We start from the raw sequence: 6,885 nt of genomic DNA on the forward strand, positions 1-6,885 counted from the left end.
CAACAGTGAAGATTAAGAGGAGACATGGACACACTTGCAAAAATATGCATGTCTGAAGGATCTTGTCATAATGGAGCTTTTGCAAAAACAAATTGAAGTGCAGAGCAATTCTTGTCAGCAAGTAGATTCTTGTGGAAACCTTGCATAATTCTTTCTCAGCCACAGTTGTACACGCTGGGTTTACCCTGATGACTTGATAATATGCATTTTGTATTTAAGCCTTTCCTGGCTGGAAATCAGGATAATCTTATCCATCTGCATATTGTAGTGGAAACAGAACTGCTTTCTTTCTTTTTCTCATGTTGTACTTCTCTCTCTCTCTCTCTCTCTCTCTCTCTCTCTCTCTCTCTCTCTCCCTGCCCCCCACAACCACCTTACTCAATGCTGTACAGTGGTACCTCGGGTTACAGATACTTCAGGTTACAGACGCTTCAGGTTACAGAAGCTTCAGGTTACAGACTCCGCTAATGCAGAAATAGTACCTCAGGTTAAGAACTTTGCTTCAGGATGAGAACAGAAATTGTGTGGCGGCAGCAGGAGGCCCCATTAGCTAAAGTGGTACCTCAGGTTAAGAACAGTTTCAGGTTAAGAATGGACCTCCAGAACGAATTAAGTTCTTAACCAGAGGTACCACTGTATAGGGCTGAGGCAGCCGAGAACATAGCGCCCTCCTGGCATGGAATTCCACTCAATATTGATCCAGAGCAGATTCCAATGTATGGTTAGTAGAGTAAACACTTAAACACGTTGCAGGATTCCCAAAAAATAGACCAGTGGCAATTGTATTTCATCCAGCAGAGCTTTACTGCTACTGAAGGCAAATGAGCATAATGGTTACAAGTCCAATACATTCAGGATTGGCACTGTCCATATGAAATCCAGTTGCAGCAGACGTAAGTTAAACTTACAATAACTTATAATAAGCCTAAACCTTAACACTAAGCATACTATGTACAGTGGTACCTCAGGTTACAGACGCTTCAGGTTACAGATGCTTCAGGTTACAGATGCTTCAGGTTACAGACTCCGCTAACCCAGAAAGAGTACCTCAGGTTAAGAACTTTGCTTTAAGATGAGAACAGAAATTGCGCAGCGGCAGCGGGAGACCCCATTAGCTAAAGTGGTGCTTCAGGTTAAGAACAGAACCAGTTTAAGCCATCTGTATTCGGCTTCTCTGAAGGTATAACCCAAATATCATGACCCCCCTGCTTGTTTCTTTTTTTTATATAAATAATTTTTATTAATTTTCCAACACAAATATACAATTTTATCAAAATTTCCACAAATTTGGTTCTTTTTGGACTTCCTTCAGCTTCTCTGGCAATCATCCATATTTACCTCTCAATTACGCATTTCTCTGTTTATATTGCCATTAAACTTCCCTCCCACTCCTGTTTCTTTTTAACAATATATCTCAACTTTCACAGTGCTTCTTGAAACCCCGCCAGTGTTGTTTGCACATCACATATTCTTTTCAGATATTCAACAAATTTCCCCCAGTCCTCGATGAACTTTTGGTCTTGAAGATATCTAATTTTTCTGGTTAGTCTGTCCAGTTCTGAATAGTCTGTCAGCTTCAGTCTCCATTCTTCTATTGTCGGTATTTCCTCTTGTTTCCATTTCTGGGCCAGTAGAATTCTTCCTGCTGTGACTGCATATTGAAAAAGTTTACAGTCTTTTCTTCTTATTTCATTCCCTGTAATTCCTAAAAGAAAGGTTTCTGGTTTATTTACAAATGTATATTTTAACATCTTTTTCATTTCATTATAGATCATCTCCCAGAAGCCCTTCACTTTCTTACACTCCCACCACATGTGATAAAACGTACCTTCTTTTTCTTTACATTTCCAACACTTATTACACGTCTTATACATTTTTGCTAGTTTTACTGGTGTAATATACCATCTGTAAAACATTTTCATAACATTTTCTTTAAGTACCGTACAAGCAGTAAATCTTATAATTCTCTTTCCACAGTCTTTCCCAATCCTCAAACTGAATATTATAACTGAAATCTCTGGCCCATTGTATCATTGCCGATTTAACTTCTTCATCTTTAGTATTCCATTCCAACAATATTTTATACATTTTTGACAAAATTTTACAATTATTATTTATCACGTCTGTCTGGAACTTTGAATCTTTTTCTGCATAACCACTTTCTTTAATGTATTTTTTAAACATTTCATTAACCTGAAAATAGTGCAACCAATCATATACATATTCTTTGACTTGTTCATATGGCTTTAATTTCCATTTTCCTCCTTCTTTGGTTATCAATTCACCATATGTAATCCACTTACCTTTCATATTTATTTTCTTTACACTCATAACCTCTAATGGAGACAACCAGTGTGGAACTTTTGGTTCTAATAGATTTTTATACCTATCCCATATTTCAATTAATGAACTCCGGAATATGTGGTTCCCAAAGCCTTTATGGATTTTCTTCTTTTCATACCATAGATACGCGTGCCATCCAAATCTGTTATCAAATCCTTCTAAGTCTAATAACTCTTTATTCTCTAATTTTATCCATTCTCTCAACCAGCAAAGACATGCTGCTTCGTAGTACAGTTTAAAGTTTGGCAGGGCGAAGCCTCCTCTTTCCTTTACAGCCGTTAATAACTTTAATTCTCGGCTTCTTGCCCTGCCAGATATACCTTGAAAGCACTCTTTGCCACTCTCTGAAAATTGCTACCCCCTTTAATATGGGGATAGTTTGAAATAGAAATAACATCTTTGGAAGGACACTCATTTTTATCGTAGATATTCTACCCCAAAAAGATAATTTCATTCTTCCCCACACCTCTAGATCTTTCTTTATTCCATTCCAGTTGTTCTGAAACAAGTCAATATTTTTGGGAGTTAACCAGATTCCTAGATATTTGACCTTTTTCACCACCTCTATCTCTGTTCTTTGTTGCATTATTTCTATTATACTTTGATCCATATTTTTTGTAATTATTTTGGTTTTCTTCTTGTTTAATCTGAACCCTGCCACACTTCCAAATTTCTCAATCTCATCCAAGACTTCTTTTACACTTTCTAATGGTTCTTCAATCGTAATTACCAGATCATCTGGAAAGGCTTTTACTTTATATTCATTCTGACCAACTGTTACCCCTTTTATTAGTTCATTTTGTCTCATTGACCTCAGGAAAACCTCTAGGACCATTATAAATAGTAGTGGCGAGAGTGGACATCCCTGTCTAGTTCCTTTTGTTATTTTTATGTCTTCTGTGGTCACATTATTTACAATTAGCTTTGCTTTCTGCTCTGTATAAATTGCCTTTATCCCATTCAAGAACTCAGTCCCCACATCCATAAACTCTAAATTCTTCAACATAAAGTCCCAAGCAATATTGTCAAAGGCCTTTTCTGCATCAACAAACATTAATATGGCTTGTTTCTCATTCCTAGCAGTCAGATATTCCAAAATATTAATTACATTTCTTATATTATCTTTCATCTGCCTGCCTGGAAGGAAACCTGCTTGATCTTCATGAATAATTTCTTTCAAAAAAAATTTCAGTCTATTCGCTAAAATCCCTGCAAATATTTTATAATCTGTATTGAGCAGTGAAATAGGCCTATAATTTTTCACTTGTGTTAAATCTGAGTCTTGTTTAGGGATCAATGTAATGAATGCTTCTTTCCATGTTTCTGGGATGTCTCTTTCCTTTAAAATATTGTTCATAACTTCTTTCAATGGTTGCATTAATACCTCTCTCATTTCTTTATAGTAGCCTGCTGTAAATCCATCTGGTCCTGGGGCTTTCCCTCTTTTCAGTTCCTTTATAGCTTCTTTTATCTCCTCATTTCCTATTGGGGCATTCAGTTGGTCTTTCTTTTCTGTCGGGATCTTTTGCACCTTTTTTTCTTTCAAAAATTGTTCTATTTTCCTCATGTTGTTTCTTTCTCTGTTTCTATATAAATGTCTATAAAAATCAAAAAATCCTTTTCTGATTCCCTTCGGGTTATCAATCTCTTCTCCGTTTACAGTGATTTTATTGATCGTATTTTGCTCCTTTCTCTTTTTAATTTGCCACGCAAGCCATTTGCCAGATTTGTTTGCAAATTCAATTTTTTTTGTCTTAATCTTTTGATGTTCAGTTCTATTTCTTTATTTATAATCATTGCAAATTGTGTTTGCAAAGTCTTGATCTCCTGTTTTATTTTTGAGTTATTTGGTTTTTTGATAAGTTTTGGTTCATTATCCATTATGTGCTTTAAAATTTCTTTCCCCCCTTTTTCTCTATACTTATTCTTCAGTGAATTCTGTTGAATAAAAAAACCTCTCAACACTGCCTTGCTTGCGTCCCATACTACACTCATCTTCGTACCTTTGTTACTGTTCTCCACAAAATACTCAGCTAGTTTCTTTCGTGCTTTTTCTATAATTTTTTGGTCATCTAAGAGGCAATCATTAATTCTCCATCTGAAAGTTCTTTCCTCAAATCCTTTCAGTTCCATTTTTATTGGATTGTGGTCCGAAATTATTCTTGGTTGAATCTCAATTTGTAGAATTCTTGGGGTCAATTCGTTCGAAACCTATATTTGATCTATTCTTGACATGGACTGATTAGGTTCAGAGAAATAAGTGAACTGTTTGTCCAATGGGTGTCTGAGTCTCCAAATATCTATCAAGTTATGGTTTTTGACGATTGAAAAAAAAGTCTTAGGTAATTTTCCTTCTTTGCTTGTTCCGTCTCTTAGTCTATCCATCTCCAATGAAACCACCGCATTCATATCTCCCATTACTATAATTTTCTGATCCATATATTCAAATAGTTTTTCTTCTAGTATTTTGTAGAAATCAGTCTTATTTCCATTAGGTGCATAGATCCCGACAATTATCAAACTTTCGCCCTGCCATTTGATCTGTACTGCTATAATTCTTCTTTCTTCATCTTTGAAGATTTGTTGTGCTTCAATTTTAATTTGGATGTATAAAACTACCCCTCTTTTTTTCTCTTTATCTGATGATATAAATTTGTTTCCTAATCTTTTGTTAAGCAAAATTTTCCTGTGTTTCTTTGCAACATGTGTCTCTTGTAAACATATAATGTCCAGTTTTTTCTTTTTTAAGAATTGTTTGACTTTATTCCGTTTTTTCCCCTCATTCATCCCATTAATGTTCCAATTCCATAGTTTTAGTGCCATATTGATTTCCAATTAAATAAATTTTATTTATTTTTTAACTCTTTTATAATTTATCTATATCTTCTTCTTCCTTTTCTTCTTCATCTTCTGTCTTTTTCCCATTCTCCTCTTCTTCTTCCCCCGATTCTGATTCATCCTTGGCACCTGCTCCTTTGACTTCTTCAGCTTCCTCTTCTTCTGCTTTTAGTTCCTTATACCTTCTAATAAATTTTCCCGTTTCTTCTGGACTTGTCAATCTGTGCTTTTTAGTTTTGTAGAAAAATGAAATTCCCTCCGGAAATTCCCACCTGAATTCAATATTGTTCTTCTTAAGTACCTGCACCAATGGTTTATATGGGTCTCTTCGTTTCAATAGTCTTATTGGTATGTCTTTAAAAATGATTATGTAACTTCCATCTATATATAATCTTTTCTCTCTATTCTTCTGTAATATCAGATTTCTCATTTCTCTGTCCTTAAAAGTAATTAAGCAGTCTCCTGGAAGTTTTCTTGTTTTGGATGTTCTTACTCTCATTCTAAATGCATTTTGTACTGTTTTAGCTACCTCTTCTAATGGTAACTCCATCCATTGGGCTAATTCCGTTATCAATCTTTCTTTGATATTTTCATTCTGTATTTCCGGGACGGCTCTCAGCCTCAGATTAATTTCCCTCTGTCTCAGTTCATTTATAGCAATCAAATCTTTAATTTCTTCTTGAGATTTGTTTAGTTCCATCATCTCCACTCTGATCCTCTCTTCCTCTCGCTTCACTTCCTTCATTTCTTGTTTCGTCCTCTTAAAGCCCTCCTCCAGTGAATGAGTTCTCTTAGATACCTCTTTTATCTGCCCTTTCAGTTCATTAACTGTCTCATCAATTTTTTTATCCATTTTCCCAATTATATTGTCCACTGATTCTAATTTTGATTCTAAATTCTTTTCACTTTGTTTTATTTCAGCAAACATCCTCAAAATTTCTGCTTTAAACTCTGCTTCTTCTTTAGACCCTTTCCTCTCTGCAGGTGTCCCCCCATCTGCTCCCTTCTTTTGCTGGTGTGACATTTTTCAGATTTTATATTTAACCAACTTAGTATAAAATATAGTCAAATTAATAACCTAAATAAAACAGAAACAATCTTCTTGCCACCAATTAGGCTATTCCACCAGATAGTTCGGGTATAGACCAAGCAGAATAATGTAAGACGATATTAATCTTCTTGCCACCAATTAGGCTATCTCCAAATAGGTTTTTGCAAATTAATCCACAACTGTCTTCAAGGAAGAGTAGCTAAACGTCAAATTAAATCCGCCCAAGGAAAAAGGAGTTCCAAAAGAGAGAAAATATCTTAGTCCAAAATTATGTCCAATTGTCAACTCTTTCCAATATTTATCTAGGTGTCCAATATCCGGAGGCAAAGTTCGTAAATGCAGAAAAAAAGTTACTGATTTCTATAACTGAAGAGGCACTTGTCACTTTCAAATGTTATGTCTCTCCCCCAAAAAAGAAAGGAAAACTTGAAAAACAAAATGTAATGTCTCATTCCCACCACTAGGGTTGTATGTAATTTACCACTTTAAAAATTCCAATTCGTTAAAAAAAAGAAAAAAAGGGGGGAAAAAGAGAAGTTCCAATACTTATATGTCTTAAGTGACAGGAGAACTAAGTTCTTCTTTAATAATAAAGCTCCAAAACGAAGATTTAAGAGTCCTATATTCTTTGTCTCTGCAATGCTGCAATGCTA

Source organism: Podarcis raffonei, chromosome 3 (assembly GCF_027172205.1).
Source record: "Podarcis raffonei isolate rPodRaf1 chromosome 3, rPodRaf1.pri, whole genome shotgun sequence".
NCBI lineage: Eukaryota > Metazoa > Chordata > Lepidosauria > Squamata > Lacertidae > Podarcis > Podarcis raffonei.